The following is a 17,620-nucleotide window of genomic DNA, read 5'->3' as shown; positions in this document are numbered from 1 at the left end:
ATAAAATTCAAATATATAACAGCAGTCATATATAAGCTAAAAGGGGAGTGATTAGAATTAGTTCTAAGGTCCTTGTTTTATTTAAGAGAAAATAAAAGATATTGGTTAATGTCAAACAGGAAAAATATGCACATTATGTTTCTAGTATAACCTCTAAGAATAGCAAAAACAAGTATAACTTGCAAACTAGTAAAGGAGAAAAATGGAATAAGAAAAAATAATCAAACAATAGAAACAATAGAAAACAAATCAAATAATCAAATAAAGAAACAATAGAAAAAGAAATCAAGAAAAGGCATGAAAAATTCAAATTAATAAAGTATATATACATTTACATACATACATACATATATCTATGTGTCTGTGTATATATCAGTATTTTAATAAATGTACATGGACTAAATGCTTCAGTTAGATGAAAAATATTGCTGGGACTTCCCTAGTGGTCCAGTGGCTAAGACTCCACGTTCCCATTGCAGGGGGCCCAGATATGATCCCTGATCAGGGAACAAAAACCCCCATGGTGCAGCTAAGACATAGGGGCAGCCAAGTAAATAAATAAATATTTTTTAAAAAGAAGAAGAAAAAGATTGCCAAGTTAGACAAGGTGAATAAATCCAGCTATAAGCTATTATAGAGGTGTATCTAAAATATAATACAGAAAGATTAAAAGTAAAAGGATGAAAAAACTGCCAAATACTAAGCAAAGAAAGATGATATATTTTAGTCAAAATAGACTTTGACCAAAAAAAAAAAAAAAAGCATTGTGAGAGACATCAGAGTCACTTCATAATGATTAATTCCATCATCAATAAGATGGAATAAATCTTACATTTATATGTATTTAATAACTTCAAGATAGATAAAGCAAAATGAGAAATCAAGGAAAGCAAAATAAAAACAAATTCATAATGCAGTGGGAGATGTTAACACACCTCCCCCAGTAACTGATAGATCAAGCAAACCATCAGTAAGGATTAGGAAAGTGGGGTCCATAGAGGGGAAATGACAGATGATCCTTCATCCTTCTACAAATATTGAGAGCCTGAATGCCCAAGATACCACAATTATATGCTTTTCCAGAGAAAAAATGCTTTTAGTAGTTTTATGAGTGGGAATTCTAGTCCCATTTTATAAAGTGGAAGCTTAAGAGGCCCGGAGAAGTTAAATATCTTGGGTAAGATGCTCTTGCTCAGAAATCTTTAATGTCAAATCCTACTGCCTAGCACAGCCCTTGACCTTCCTACTTCTGGACAATCTTAATCCCCCTACATCTCCTCCTTGACCTTTTTAAACTTCCTGGAGACTTTTGGTCCAGTCTTTTTGCCCCCTCTCATCATGCTTCCTTCTTTCCCAGTCTGAACCTCTGGAGGGTCATTTGAATCCCTCTCTCCCCAGCACTCCTGATTCCCCTGCACTCCTATCCTCTTGGGCTCAGCCCATCCTTGCATTATACCTGGAGCCCACCTGTTCTGCTCCTGTGATTGGCTAGGCTGCTGAGTCATGCTGGAGAAAGATGCCCAGCTCTACAAATCCTTCCCCATATTCTGGGATCTTGGTCCATCACCTTTGTTCACTTCCATGTCTATAATACCTCATTCTCTTGGCTTTTCCTCCTTAACCCAACAACTTGCTCAAGTCTCTTCCATGCCTTTATTTATTTATTTTTTTCTTTAAAAAACCAAAAAACAAACCCAGAGTCTTATTTATTTAAATTTTATTTATTTATTTATGACTGCTCTGGGTCTTCGTTGCTGCATGCAGGCTTTCTCTAGTTACAGTGAGTGGGGGCTACTCTGATTTCAGTGCTCAGGCTTCTCATAGTGGTGGCTTCTCCTGGTGGAGCGTGGGCTCTAGAGCTGGGGCTTCAGTAGTTGTAGCACATGGGCTCCGTAGTTGCAACCAGGGACTGGATCTGTGTCCCCTGCATTGGCAGGTGGACTCCTAACCATGGGATCATTAGGGAAGTCCTGAGTCTCTTCCTTTCTGGAAAGAGTCTTCTCCCCTTTCTGACCACCATGTAACCACTTCTTTCCACATCCAAGGAGTAATTAACAATGTCTCTACTTCCTCACCTCCCAACTTTCCTTCTTTATCCTTTGTAGGCTGGCTTCAACCCCTATCGCCCCACTGAAACTTCTGTTTCTAAAACTACCAAGAGTCTACTAATTACCACGTGCAAGAGATATTTTTCATTCTTAGAAGCTGGGCTCTCAGGCCTCAATAGCCTAGGATATAAATGGACCTACATGAATAAAAACAAAACAATAAGCACCAAATTTCACCCATTCTTTGCATCTACCCACTGAGGTGGGTGAGGACCCTCTCTGGTCTCTGCAAAGCCCACTCATGTATTTCTGGGTCCACAGACCAATGCTCCTATGGACTCACAAACAGCCTCAGGGCATCCAGTAGGGCATCTCCTGTGGCCTACGTTTTCCTGCCTTGATTGAGGCAAAGAGCTTTGTGGAGGAAGAAATGTTTCTCTTTGCTTTATGAGTCCCCAAAGCGGATTTATCTGCTCCTTGAAATCCTACTTTTTTTTTTTTTTTTTTAAAAATCACACTATTTCCATTGCTAGGACTCAGATATGAGTTCAGCGGGCCAATTTAGGAGCTCAGTCTGAATACAGACTCAGAAATGAGTTCAGATTCTTCTTCCTCCCACTCCCCTGCCTCCCCAAGCACTAAGGTGTTTCCTCTGGGTCAAGTTCACACACTCCTCACAGTGAAGCGGGCCCTGCTTCCCAATGGCTACCCCATGGCTAGTCCCCCTCCCTTTTGCCTAAGAGCCCCTGACTTTATTCAGGTACCGACTTTACTCTGAGAACTAGTTTAGGGAAAGTAGTTCCAGGCCTGGCCTCATGGGGAGAGTCAACATTAGTTTATTGTCATAAAAGTGGTCCTAGGACCCCCAGCTAAGCATGGACTTCTAAATGTTGTCCCATTTCCATGAGGCTGAAAAACTGAGGCTCAAGCTCACTAAGTTCAAACAATGTCGTCAGACTAACAGCTAATTTCATTGGTTAGAATCCACTGCCCTCTCAATTCTAGCTTTTGTTTTTTTCTGGCCTGAGTACAGTAAGTCCCCTACATACAAAAGAGGTCCATCCCAAGAGTACATTCATAAGTCCAATTTGTTCATAAGCCCAACAATGTACCCAACTAATTGGCTATATAGTGTTGTACTGTAATAGATTTATGATACTTTTAACAAAAATAATACATAAAAACAAAAAATAAAGAACATATTTTTAATCTTACAGCACCTTGGAAAATGCAGTGTGGTACAGTACAACAGCTGTCATACAGGGGCATGTTCACATCTTTGAAAGTTTGCAATTTGAAAGTTTGTATGTAGGGGACTTACTGTGATTTCAGTGCCAGTCAGGATGTGTTTTCACACCAAATTGCACTCTTTCCTGGATTTTTCCTTTTCTCCGACTATCCTGCTTCCCCTTCTCCAGAACTGATTTCTCCTGGGAACATTTCTTTACTAAATCATCTTTACTGAATCTTCTCGGAGAATCTGATGAAAGTCATGGACCTTGTCCCCAGAAAAATGCAGATACACACATTCAAAATGGTATATATACCTTTTTGCTCCCCCTAAAGTCATCTATGGACCCAAGATTAAGAAGTCTGGACAAAATGATCTTTGGAGGGACTTCTCCGGTTAAGACTCAGCTTCCAGTGCAAGGGGCACAGTGGCGGGGGGTGGAGGTGTGATCCCTGGTGGGGAAACTAAGATCCCGCAAGCTGCACGGCACAACAACAACGAAAGATCTTTGGGGCAGCTCCACAGCTAACTTTCTCTGCATTTCGCACCTTGGTTACAAGGCAGTGGGGGCAGGCTCGTTTGGGGCTGAGCTGCTTCCCAGTTCAGCTGTCCCCTGTCCCCTCTGGCCTTGCTGAGGCTGTCTATGCTTCCCTGGAGGCCACAGCCCCGGCTCTAGGCATGCTAGAGCGTCCCCATGCCTACACGTAATGTGCCTTCAGTTGGAAAACAAACCTGGACAGGACAGCACTCTTCCTAGACTGAGTGCCACTGCCTCTGCTCTTCCTAGACTCCCTTCTGGTGGGGCCCAGTCTGCCCACTAAGCTGTCCTCTCCTCCTTCCTGACTTTTGTGTGGGCCCCCACACCACACTGCCTCCTTCCCTCCCTCTGGCCAGAAGCCTGGGACCCCAACTCTGAGGAAACCCTACAACAGGGTCTCTGCCCTCTTCTTCCCATGACTGAAGCCTCTCACGGGGACTCTAGCCCCCAAGCTCCGCCCTGTTCGCTGCCCCTTGAAAACCTGGGGTCCGGGAAGGCTGAGGGCTCTGGGCTCCCCTGAGGAAACCGGATTCATGGTGAAGCTCCCTGGCAGGGGCTCTAGGGCCTTTGGAGACAAGCTGCTCTCTTGCCTTTGTCCATGTCTGGGCTCTGGGGCGGGGGGGCGGGGGGTGCAAGCAGCCTTGGGAGAAGCTGCTCTCCACTTGGCCACCCCCAGGCACCTGGCTCTCCTGCTGTTTTCTTCCTCTGGGCTCTGGAACCTTCTGCGGATCCTCTCTCTTCAGGATGAGGAAAGCAGATGTCGCTATCCCCACCAGGCCCCCAAACATCCTCCCCCCAACCCCAGGGCTTCCGGCTCTCTCCTCCTCCATTCTGCAGTGACCACGGCCCTTCCCTGCTGTGACAGGTGACAGAGCAGAGTGCCCTCCACCCCTGGCCCTCTATCCGGCTCAGGGCCTGTGTCTGGGAGGGGAGGCTGGGTCTCGCTTGGGAGGACCTGGCTGCCCAGCAGAGGGGCCACCAGGGCAGGTTTGTCCATCCCAGCCTGTGGCTGGGCCAGGCTGGAGGCTCGGAGGCATCCGTCTGCGGGCAGGGCCAGCTGGGAAGGTCCTGCCTGCCCCTTCAGGACCCTCGCCTGCCTTTTCCAAGTGCTTCCCCTCCACCCTGACGGTGGGTCTCCACCGTCCCTGGGGTCATATTTCCCGGGAACATGGGGGAGTGGCGCTCTTGCTCTTCAGAGCCACAGCTGAAGAGCTTTCCTGTCAGAGCAGCAGTTCTCAGATACGACAAGAATGACCTGAGAGCTTTACAAACCACTGCTGTCCGGGCTGCGGCCACACCAGTTACCGGTTTTAAAGCTCCTGGATGATCCAAACGTGTGGCCTTTGAGCCTCACAAGGACCCTGAAAGGCCGGGACTGTCGTCATCTCCACCGTGCAGGTGGGGACACTGGGCTCAGAAAAATGAAACCACTTGCCTGGGGTCAGAGGGCAAGTGAAAGGGACAAGGGTCCCCTCTAGACCTGCACCCTGCTGGAAGCACTCAGGCTTCCAGAGCGGCTTCCAGTGGGACCACGAGGCCTCAGGCTGGCTCAGGAACTGGCCCTGTCTCCCCAGAAGTGGGGAGACATTTCTGCCCCCTCTTTCTCTGCATGCTGGGCTGGGCCTCCTCCAAGCTCCAGACTGCGGTGGGCCACTTCCACTCACCCAGCCAGGTCCTTCCACTGGAGAGGCGCGCCCTTTGGTCACGGGGGAGGATGCATTTTTGAGGTGAAACATTGTACAACAGCCAGGAACGGAAAATATTAAAAGCCCATGGGCGCCAGCAAGGTTCAGGCCAGGCCAAAAATTTCAGAAAAAAAAAGGAATAAGGCTCCCTGCAGTGGAAACCCTGGGGTGGGGCGGGATCAGTCACGTCACCCACATCCTATATTCCAGGCTGCCTCCATCTTCAGGGTTAGAGCAAGCCTTGCCTGGGCCACAGGAAGGTCCTGGGATGGAGATTGCAAGGTGAAAGCCCCACAGGTGTATTGGATTTGGTCTGCCCTGCCCTGCGGAAATGGGCACAGAGAAGTGAGCCCACTGAGGATGGAATATCTTACTGGGATACACAGGTTCTGAAGGTTCCGGATGCTGGGATGCTGGACATGGGCCCTGTCCTCTAGAGTTTTCACCATAGAGATGGTGCAGGCAAAGAAACAGACAATGTCAATAGAATGCGATAAACGCTTTGTGGGAGGAGTGTACAGGGCACAGGGCTCCTGAAGAGAGCAGAAGGGCAGTTATCTCAGTCCTGGGCTATGAGGAAGGGTTCCCAGAGGAGGAGGTGGTACCTGGCTGAGTTTGCTACAAATAGATATTTGAAGAATGTTCACAAAGCTGGAGTGTGGGTACGTGCCCTAGAAGCCTCTCTCTCTCTGTTGGGAAAACAGAGAGACGTCAGCAAATGGACCCATTCTCCCTGAGTGGGGGGCCTATCATCTCTCCCTTCCCCTCTGCCCATCGCATACACATTAAAGTGCAGACACACTCATAGTCACAAACAGTTACATATAAACACATACACATGTACAAGGTAGTGGAGAATGTACCAGCCTTCTTCTCAGTGAGATAGCTGTTTCTGTAAGAAAGGGTTTTTTAAAATATTTATTTTTATATACTTCTCTGACTGCACTGAGTCTTAGTTGAGGGAAGTGGGGTCTTTAGTTGAGGGAGGTGGGATCTTTAGTTGAGGCACGTGGGATCTGGTTCCCCGACCAGGGATTGAACTCGGACTCCCTGAATTGGGAGAGTGGAGTCCTAGCCACTGGGATCGCCTGGGACATCCCAAGAGAAAGGTTTTAATAAGAACTGGAGGTAGAAGATGAGGCCCCCACAGCTGAAGACCTGTAGGGACAGGCTGCTGCTCTGCTGAAAACAGGAAGGAGGGTTCAGAGGGAGGTATGAGGAGCAGTGGTGGAAGAGGAAGAGGAGGGAGCTCTAGGGGCCATCTAATCCTCTCATTTAACTGTGGAGGAAACTGAGGTCCAGAGAGGGAAAGTAAAATGCCTGAGGTCACATTGTACCTGGGGGTCAGCGCTGAGTGTGGGCGCACAGGGGTCATGACACACCCAGGCGAGCTTGCAAACCCCCGCACAGCCAGTCGTGGTGCACACTCCCAGAGCAGGCAGGCAACCGAGGCTGCCGTTAATCACACCTGACGCTGCTCAGATCCCTCATTCAGCTGAGAGCTGGGTCAGCCTCCCTGTCTGCATCCCTTTCGCACTCCAGCCCTCACGGATCACAGGGCCCATAGCGGGAAGTAGAATATTTGGGAACTTTGGGTCAGGCTACCTGCGGGTCTGTTCTGAGCATCCCCTGGAAGTTCCCTGAAGCAGTGCAGGATGTTCATCCCTAGAGTGGACTCAGCTGCTCAGGGGTCAGGACTGGGAGTGCATCCTCAAGGGAAGATGTGCCTCAGGGCAGAGCTAAAGCCTCACCGGACTCAGAACTGGGACTGCAGACCCCTAGTGTCACATCTCAGTGGGATGCCATGGAGTCTACTGGAGGCAGAGAGGAACCTAGACGTTTCTAGAGGAACCTAGAGGAACAGGAGACCTGGGCTCCATTGTGACTTGCCCCTGTCTCTATGAATGGCCTTGGGTAAACCCCTTTTCCTCTTGAGGATCTATGAATTTATTTTATGTAAAAGATTTTATGATATGGACCACTTTTAGAGTCTTTAATTGAACTCGTTACAATATTGTTTCTGTTTTATGTTTTGATTTTTTTTTTTTTTTTTTGGCTACAAGGCATTTAGGATCTTAGTTCCCTGACCAGGGATTGAATCTGCACCCACTGCATTGGAAGGCAGAGTCTTAACCACTGGAATGCCAGGCAAGTCCCAGATCTATGAATTTATCACATTGAACCAGGGGCTGGAGACACAGAGATAAGGCACAGGCCTTCCTCTTCAGAAGTTTACGTTGGGTGAAGGAAGGCAGCATTTCCAGGTGGAGCAAAGAGCTCAACTCAGAGTGGGGCTAAGTGGGAAATAGGCTGGGGCTGGAGAGGAGGGTAGGCTGGAATGCTCAGCAGGCGCAACTGCCTGTTTCAGGTATGATGATAAACTCTCATATTGTGCTTGTAACCTTAACGGTACCACCACACCCCGGATCCCCATCTAGCTGTAACTGTGGGCCCACTGCTCCCTACTCAGGAAAGCACTTGTTACATGGTGTTTGGGAATGGCCACTGATTGGCTCAGGCTGAGCATCTGACCTAAACCCAGCCTATCCACCCACTGGCAGGTGACTGGTGAAGTGTGCTTCTTGGGAAAAGCTCCACCCAATAAGGGTGGAGATAGTAACTAGCTGAGCCAATCATAATGGCTCCTGGTAGAACGTGAACTAAGGAAATACAGGAGATGGACCTGTGAGGAGCAAGGTACAGAGAGAAGCTGCCATACAGAAAGAAGCAGTTGCTCCACTGGAGAAACATTCTGGAGAAACATTCAGGCAGCATGTGAGAGATTGGCCGCCCTCAGCTCAGTTTCTGACTTCAGCTGTCTTTACAAGCTTGCTTTTTATTCAGACGGGCCTGAATGAGTCATCATTCTTGTTAAACTGTATAACTAGCTAAGAGCCCCCTCATCTCCCTGGCATGCCAAAGAGCAGCCAGCTCTGTCCTGCATGCTGTAGAGAGGCCGCTGTGAGAAAACAGAAAGATCAGAGGTTGGGAAATTAAGAGACCAGGCCTGGGTTCGAGGCTGACTCAGGTTCCCAAGCGTCCCCAAGAGCCAGGCCTTGGCAGAAGGCTGGGATACCTTGCACACTGTGCTTTCTCCTTCGCTAGTTATGATCTGGCTCCAAGGAAAATGACAGATGAAAGCAGCCTGAAAGGTAAAGGCAGCTGCTGCCTGTGCAGGGTATTCTGCTGTTTGATGGAAGCTGATTAGTTGGGTGCAGAGGATTCAAAGGGCTTCCCTGGCGGCTCAGTGGTAAAGAACCCGTATGCAATGCAGGAGATGTGAAGACATGAGTTCAATCCCTGGGTTGGGAAGATCCCCTGGAGAAGGAAATGGCAACCCAGTCCAGTATTCTTGCATGGGAAACCCCATGGACAGAGGAGCCTAGTGGGCTACAGTCCACGGGGTCGCCAAAGAGTTGGACACGACCGGGTGAGTAAACAACAAGAGGATTCAAACCCTCTCTGTTCAAAGGGCCTCCAGGGAGATCTGAAAGTCACTGGAGGGCAGGGACAATTCTGGACACAGCACGGTGCTTGAAAGTCAGCCATCTCCTGGGCACTTCTCAGTAGACCCACATCTGGGTCCTGGGGAGAACAGAAGGCTGTAAGTGAAAGCTAAAAAAACTGTTCCACTGAAAAGTTTGCCTGTCTGGGCAATTACAGACCTGTTTTGGAATCAGGCAAAAGAGGCCTTTGTTCCTGCTATGCCACTGACCTTTGTACATGGAGAAAGCTCTATGGTGCTGGCATCAGTGACTTGAAGAGCTACAGTATGGGGGAAGGGATTGGTCCATGAAGAAAAAAGTCTTTTCAACAAATAGGGCAAAAACAATTGGACATCTACACGCAACAAATGAAGCTTGACTCAGACTTTGCACCTGTGCATAAGCTGGTTAAAAGTGAAAATAGACCTAAAGGCAAAATCTAAAAAATTTTAAAAAACTCAGAGAAAACACAAAAGAAAATTTTTGTGACCATGGTTTTGGCAAACATTTTTAGATCTAATACCTAAAGCACAAATCCATAAAATTAAAAAATTGATAAATCAGACTTCAAAATTAAGAACTTCTGCTCTTCAAAAGGCATAGGAAGAAAAGAAGTCCCCTGGCGATCTGGTGGTTAAGACTCTGCACTTCCACTGAAGGAGGCACGGGTTTGATCCTGGGTCAGGAAGTTCTGATGCTGTGCTTTGCAGCAAAAAAAAAAAAAAAAAAAAAAAAGACAAGCTACTGGGGGAAAATACTTTCAAAATACATCTGATAAAGAACCTGTATCTATAATATATAAGATGCACTCAGAATTCAATAATGAGGAAACAAATAACTTAATTACAAAATGGGCAAAGTATGTGAACAGACACTTCGTCAAAGAAGACATAGAAATGGCAAATAAGAGTATGAAAAGCTGCTCACCATCATTGGTTACCAGGGCAGTGTGAATTAAAACTAGACACACTACACAACCATTGGAAAGGCTTAAAAACAGCCAAAGGTATAATTTTAACAGTATCAAGTGTTAATGAGAATGCTGAGCAGTTGGAACTCTCATGTAGCTTGTGGGAAAGTAAATGGAATAATCACTCTGGGAAATAGTTTGGCAGTTTCTTATAAAGTTAAGCATACACTTCACTTATAACCCAACAATCACACTCCTAGATATTTACTCAAAAGAAGAGAAAAACATGTTTATACAAAAATTGGTACACAAATATTCATAGCTAAAATATAATTGCTAAAAACTGGGAGACAACCCACATGTCCTTCAACTGGTGAACGAACAAAGAAGCTGTGGCGTATCCATACAATAGAATGCGACTCAACAGTGAAAAGGAATGGATTATTGACACATGCAACAACCTGGATAATTATACCAAGTGAAAGACGGTAGACTTAAAAGGCTCATACCAAAGAATTCCATTTACAGGACATTCTCGTAAAAGTAAAATGACAGGAAAAGAGGACAGATCAGTGGTGGTCAGCAGCTGGGGAAAGGGAAGGGAGCTGACTCCAAAGGGAGTTTCTGAGATGAGGGAAATATTTTGTATCTTGATGGTGACAGTGGTTACAAGACTGTCTGCATTTGTAAACAATCATAGAATTTTCTACTCATTTTAAAATTATGCTTCAATTTTTAAAAATGGGAAGTGAGGGGACTTTCCTGGTGGCCCAGTGGCTAAACTCTGAGCTCCCAATGCAGGGTACCTGGGGTTCAATCCCTGGTCAGGGAACTAGATCCCATAGGCTGCAACCAAAGATCCTGCGTGCCACCACTAAGACCGGTTGCAGCCAAATAAATAAGTAATTTTTTTAAAAAAAGAAAAAGTAAAAGAAAAAAAGTAAAAAGAAGAGGGATTCAATTTTCTTCTTCCCTTTCTTTGCCTTTCCTGTTACTGGCCAACATTCTGTCCTCCAAGCTACTGTTCTTCTGTGGGTGGGAGTAATTTCTCAATTCGGCCGCCCTGAACATTGCTTTGTTTCTGGAAACAAAGAGTCAACCCACCGAGGACGATCTGTGCAGGCCCATGTCTGCTGTCTCCTGCCGTCCCTCCTTGTCTGGCTAAGCCTGCCCACCCAGGCCTTTCTAAACATTCCGCTGGCTGCCTGTTTCCCAGGGCCATCTGGAGGCCCAAATCTTTACGGCCCAGGTGTTGTGTGGGTGAAATATTCTGCTTAGAAAGAGGGAGGCTCCTCACACTCCACTTTCCGCAGTTCTATCCCATTAAACGGCCATGGGTCCTGGAAATGTACGGTCTGAGAGGACATCCACCCGACATCGGTCTCATCTCAGCCCTAGTACAAGGCGTGCCTATCCCTGCTGCAGGCGGGAAACAGGCAGCTGTCAGGTGCTTCAGGGTGAGCTTGATGAACACCTGGGGCAAATGCATCACACTGAGTGTGACTGGTCCAGGAGGGGAGTGTGAACACTCTTGCCATGACTCCCTGGTAAGTGTGAACCCCCTAGTCCTACACAAAATTGTGAGTGGGGGTGTCCCTGAGACACATGGCGGGGGGACTGTGGGACACACTGATATCCATGTGTAGAATGTGAGCTCACTGATTTGTGCAGTGAACAGAACAAGGTCTCAGTGTGGGAGACGCTGGAAGTGAGGTGGAGACACTCGTGACCCTGAGCCCGCCATGACAGCTTGGGGAGCATCGTGGTGACGCCCATAGTCAGTGGTGAAGACGCTGGGGCTTCTGTGGGTGTGAGCACCTTGTGGTAAGTGTGGGGAGCACTAGAGATGCCATGTGTGAACTCATGGTGAGACCAAGATGAGTGCACCATAGGTCAGTGAGGTGACCTTTTTTTAAAAAAATGCTTACTTGTTTATTTGACTGCTCCCAGTCTTAGCTGTGGCGTATTAGTTTTTCTTAGTTGTGGTCTTAGTTGGGATCTAGTTCTCTAACCAGGGATCGAACCCAGGCCCACTATATTGGGACCGTGGGGTCTTAGCCACTGGACCACCAGGGAAGTCCTAAGGTGACTTTTTTTTTTTTTTTTTAAGTTTGAGGAGCATGAACACAGTGAGCATGTTACACAAGGTGGAGGGTCCTATTGGACATGTTTTGGGGCATCTGCAGACTGTGCCCATTCTCCAGGTATCTGCTCCCCACCTACTACCTTTGAAGAGTCAGCACACCCTCATAAGACCAGGTGTTGACCAGCAGGCCACAGTGTGTGCAGCTATGCGTGACTTGCATAGTTTTGAAGGTTTCTTTTTCTTTCATTCTCTAAGCTGGAGTTGTTAGAGTTGTTCAGTTTTGCCCAGCTCTTCTGGGAAGTGCTGATGTGGTTACGGGGTGAGAGGAAATGATTCATGGGTAGGTTTGCCGAAGAACAAAGGGAGGGTAAATGCTGAGGTTGACAGCTAGTAAAGTGGTTTTTGATATCAAGATTCATCTACTAGTATCAAGATTAGTTAGTAGTCAGAGGGATTTCCCTGGTGGTCCAGTGGTTAAGAATTCGCCTGCTAATGCAGGGGACATGGGTTCAACCCCTGGTCAGGGAAGATCCCACATGTCACAGGGCAACTAAGCCCATGCGCCAGAGCTACTGACGCCGTGTGTCTAGAGCCTGTGCTCTGCAACAGGAGAAACCCCTGTTGCAGCAAGAAACCTGTACATTGCAGCGACTAGTAACCCCTGCGTGGCACAGCTAGAGAAGGCCCACGCACAGCAACAACGACCTAGCGAAACCACATATAAATTTTTTAAAAAGAATCTGGATTAAAAAAAAAGTTTAGTAGTTAGACATTTCAGGTTGACTCCTACTCAACCTGAAGTAGGAATTGTACTTTTTGGTTTGTGGCTGTCTTTTTGGTAGGTATGTGTCATTTTTCGCTTCCTAACATCCATTCTTCCTACTTTTGATGACAGCATCACAGTTTTTCTTTGGGAAAAATCAGTCCCTGTGATTCCAGTGAGACGATCTACCCCTACCTCCAGAAGTGGACTAATCAGAGCTTTCCACCCCCATGGTTACGGGCACAGGAAGGGGCCAGAGAGAGGCTTTCCCAGGACTTCTGCTGGAACACAGAAGTCATGCTTTTTCGATTGGAGATTTGAGACGTGCTAGAAAGGAGCCTGGATCTTCTGGAAGATACCACATGTGTTCAGTTACTGTTGCATAACAAACTACCCCAAATCTTAGTGGCTTAAATGATGATCATTTTCTCATATCCTCAGAATTCTATAGGTCAGGGTCTCATGTAGGGCTTGACTGGGCAATTCAAAAAACAATGACTTGGATTGAGGCCACTCTGTGGCACTCATCTAGTAGATGAGCTGGTCTGGCCAGGCGGGTCCAAGACAGCCACACTCATATGATTGGTGCCGTCATGGTGAGGGCTGGAAGACTGGGCTCAGCTGGGAACTCCTACCATTACACCGACACCAGGCCTTTCCAGTTTGGTGGTCTCTGGGAAGTAAGCTGGCTTTCCCCAGAGCAGACATCCCAGGTGGAAGTTGTAGGACCTTTTCTGACCTAGCCTTAAAAGTTCACCTCATTCTTGGTTAGAAGTCAGTCATAGGCCAGCTGAGATTCAAGGGGAGGGAAATTAGATTCTACCTCCTGATGGCAGAAGAAGGCAATCACCTTGTACATGAACATGCGCAATGGGAGCTGTTGTTGCAGCCAGCTTGGGAAAATACAGACTCTGCTACAGCCTCCTTGGGAAAAAACCATCTCAGAGAAAGCAGTTGAGACAGGGAAGGAGAACAATCCTGATGATGTTATTTGAGTCCCTGGATCCAATTTTCCCCAGGACTTCAGTTTTCACAACCATTAGACCCCTTTTCTGTATAATCCAATCTGAGTTGTGATTTGTCTCTTGCAGCTGGAAGCTCTTTTACCCTTAGTGTGTATGTCTAACTGTGTGCTGAGTTGCCACAGTCATGTCTGACGCTTTGCAACCCCAGGGACTGTAGCCCCCCAGGCTCCTCTGTCCATGGGATTCTCCAGGCAAGAATATTGGAGTGGGTTGCCATACCCTCCTCCAGGAGTTTTTACCAACCCGGGGATCAAACTTTTGTCTCTTATAACTCCTGCGTTGGCAGGCGGGTTCTTTAGCTGTGGCGCCACCTGGGAAGCCGCTGAGTGTGTATATCGGTTATCTGTTACAGTACAACAAATCACCCCCAAACTTAGTGCCTTACAACAATGATTATCATTTCCTGTGATTCTGTGGGTGGCTAGGCCATTCTTTTGCTGGACTTACCTGGCTCACTTATGCAGCTGCTGAGGTAGAAAGTTCAAGATGTCCTCATCCACATGTCTGGATGTAGGCTGGGGGTCTCAGTTCTCCTTCATGTGGCCTGTCATCCTCTAGAACAGACTGACTTCTTTATATGGTGGCCTCAGGAGAGTGTTCCTAGGGAGTGAAGGTGAACACATTCCTGTGTTCAAAGTAAGTGACAAAGTCAGTCCAGGTCAAAAGGGTGAATAAAGAGACTCTACCTCATAATGGGAGAGTTGCAAAGAATTTGTGGCCATATTTAACCCACCACAATATGATAGATAGCTGGATCATATTAGATAGGGACATTTTTGAAATTAGTGTGTGTATGGGAAGAAGGATGTGTGTGCCAGGCAGGCAGAGCCAGAGTATTCTAGCATGTTCTCACTGAGGAGCACACGGCTGGAGTGTATTTCACCTTTCTGAGCCTCAGTTTTCCCTCTGTAGAATGGGTGTCATCATTCCTGTCTCGCAGACCAGCTGTGAGGCTGAAGATGGGGTGATGATCACAAATGTGCCTTGTGAATTACAGGGTGCTGAACATTATCATCTGAGATCTGAGAAGCAATAGTCAAGGTGGGTCTGGGTGGTCAGAGAGGGCAGGAGCAGGGAGATTGAGATGGGGCATTGAAAGATGGGGGACATTCAAGTGGGTGGGGAGGAAGATGGGAAGCTGAGGAACAGAACTGTAAAGGCACTGGGTGGGTAAAGTGACAGACTGTATCTAGAACAGGGAGGAGACAAACAGGGTCAGAGGGTGAGTTCTCCCACTCCTGTAGACTCTGGGTATCTCGACTTCCATACATACTGGGTCAGCAGCCCCTGAGAGTGGTTCAGAGCTGCAGTGAAGTCCTCCAGTCCCCAGGGATCAGCAGTGGCTCATTCCTCCCCAGGCCTGCAAAGCCTCCTCAGGCCACAAGGGGGCGATGATGGGAGCATAGGAGAGGTGGTCAGAGAGTAGGAGACAGATCCCTTCCTCTGGAGCCACCAGCATGATGTCAGACCCCTCCCAGTATTCCCAAGTTTCTTTCCCCTCCGCAGGGTGGAGACCCCTGGCCATAGGCTTGGGTCACAGATGGCCTGGCTAAACTGGATTCCAAGCCCCTCGATCCCCTGGACAAGGGTGGGGGTGATTGATGGGTTTCCTGTGTGTTCCAGGAGAGGGCTTGGAGCTGCAGCAGACTGGCCTGGCCTGAAGGAGCCCCAGGTGGCCACTCATGGTTGGCGCTGACCCAGCTAGGCCAGGCCCTGGACAGTCTGGATCTGTGGCCGCCTCCCAAGCCCTCACTATCCTGAGGTCCTGGCCAAGGAGAGGAGCAGCCTCTCCCTCAAAGGCGTCCTGGGAGCAGGGGGTGGGGTGGGCTCAGATTCCACCAGTCTAGCCCTGTGCAGTTAGCTGCTCAGTCCCTCTTGGGGACAGAAAAGGATTCTTCAACGGGAGAAATGGGAGGAGATGAGCTAGAAGGACACCAATGGCAGGGAGGTTAGCAGAGCCCAGGGGTTCTAGCTAAGCCCTGTGCCAACCATGACAAGACCCTCTGGCCATCTACCCTACCACCCTACCCTTGGGGCAGGGTAAATGGGGCCTGAGATGTGAGTTCCTGGCCAAGCAATGACACCTAGGCAGGGATCATGGCCTAAAGGGCTTCCCTTACCAAGTCCTAGGCTTCCTGCCTCCTGCTACAGAAGGAGAAGGCAGGCTGGGGAGATCTCTTTCATGTACTCTGTGGTAGAGGCCCGGGAAAGAAGTTGATTACCCTGACTTTGACCTCTTGTCCTCTGGTTTACCTCCCGTGTGCCTTCCTCTCCTGTCTACCTTGCTCTCCTTATCCAGTCTTGGTGGTCAGGTGACTTCTCTGGCTTCTGGCCTAACCTCTGGTGAGAGTCTTTGGAGCTGTCATTTCTTTTCTTCTCTCCTTTCTGTTGTATTCATTGTCAGCATCTTATCAAACCTTGCAAGAGCTGCTGGGGGCCTCACAGCTCTCTCAGTCTGAACTCCTGCTGCGTAGGAGGTCCAGAGTCATGTGCGTCCATACTTGTCCAAGATCACACATCAGAATTAGCAATAGAACCAGTATTCTACTTTGGGCTCCCAAGTTCCTGTTTTTCTCCTGACCTCCGATCAGGCTGTTGGGTCTCAGCTTTTGTCCACAGACCAGCAGAGTTCTTAGGGTCTTTACTCGGTTCACACTCTGCCTTCACTTAGTTCAGACTAAAGCTGCTTCATGGATTGGCTCTGACTATAATTGGACCAGACTTGGTCTAGCTACAGAATTTCTGGGCCAAAATCTGGGGGCCAGGAGGGAAACCAGGAGGCTCCAGGAGAAAAAGCAAACCAGGTCCGTGCCTTGGATCTGCTTAGGGGCTGTCTTTACTCAATATTCTTCCTCCACCCATCCGCTTCTCCCCCAACAGCTCTCGTCCAGGACGATGCTCAGGGAAATAGAGCTCCTAAACCCTTGCTTACACCCACACACATTCACACAGAGAGAAAGACATATATATATATATGAGTGAATGAATGTTAGTTACTCAGTCATGTCCAACTCTTTGCAACCCCATGGAGTCCGCCAGGCTCCTCTGTCCATGGAATTCTCCAGGCAAGAATACTGGAGTGACTGGCCATTCCCTTCTCCAGGGGACCTTCCTGACCCAGGGATCAAAACCCAGGTCTCCTCTACCGCAGGCAGATTCTGTACCATCTGAACCACCAGGGAGGCCCATATATATATACATACATATGGCATACACACAGGCACATACCTATAGAGAAAGGCACAAACACACACAAGCACACACGCACAGCTGAATAAGTGTGCACTGCAGCACACAATGATCTGCACTGCAGATCATTTCCATACAGGGCTTTTCCCTCTGAAATCATGGAGATATCTTCTCCCTATGTCCTGCCAGTACTGAGCCTAGAGCCTGCTCCAAACAGGTGCTCGTTGATAGTGTGTGGAAAGAGGGAGCTGACACTGGTGTGGAGGGCCACATGCGCCAGGCCTCCATCTCCAGGCCCTGCATAAGGCAGAAAGCCCAGCCTAGGCCCGATGAGCCTGGGATGTAAGGCAAAACTTGGCAACTCCTGCTGTCTCCCTGGTTCACCCCCTCCCCATCTGGTGCCTCCACTTGGGACTCTCTCCTTGGGTGGTCCGTTAACTAGTCCATCAAAATCACCTGGGAGCTTGTCAGAAATGCAAAGTCTCAAAAAAAAAAAAAAAAAGAAAGAAATGCAAAGTCTCAGGCCTCACTTCAGATCTACTGAACCAGAAAGCCTGGGTGTGGGGTCCAGCATCTGTGCTTTCATAAGCTCTTCAGGGGTTTCTAATGCACACTACAATTATAGAACTGCTGCCTGTGAGGATAGGCAAGCTCATGCCG

At 48.0% G+C, this 17,620-nt stretch overlaps 1 long non-coding RNA gene across 1 annotated transcript in view; it reads right to left on the bottom strand.

Annotated features, from left to right (window-relative positions):
• The window catches only part of LOC121819941 (uncharacterized), a 51,871-nt gene that overhangs the window by 32,777 nt on the left and 1,474 nt on the right, over positions 1–17,620 (bottom strand). Inside the window, exon 2 of the long non-coding RNA XR_006060294.2 lies at positions 14,219–14,396. This is a non-coding gene — a long non-coding RNA (uncharacterized LOC121819941). The remainder of the gene's footprint in view (positions 1–14,218; positions 14,397–17,620) is intronic.

Source organism: Ovis aries, chromosome 7 (assembly GCF_016772045.2).
Source record: "Ovis aries strain OAR_USU_Benz2616 breed Rambouillet chromosome 7, ARS-UI_Ramb_v3.0, whole genome shotgun sequence".
NCBI classification, from domain to species: Eukaryota; Metazoa; Chordata; class Mammalia; order Artiodactyla; family Bovidae; genus Ovis; species Ovis aries.
This window is presented reverse-complemented; position numbering and strand designations above follow the sequence as displayed.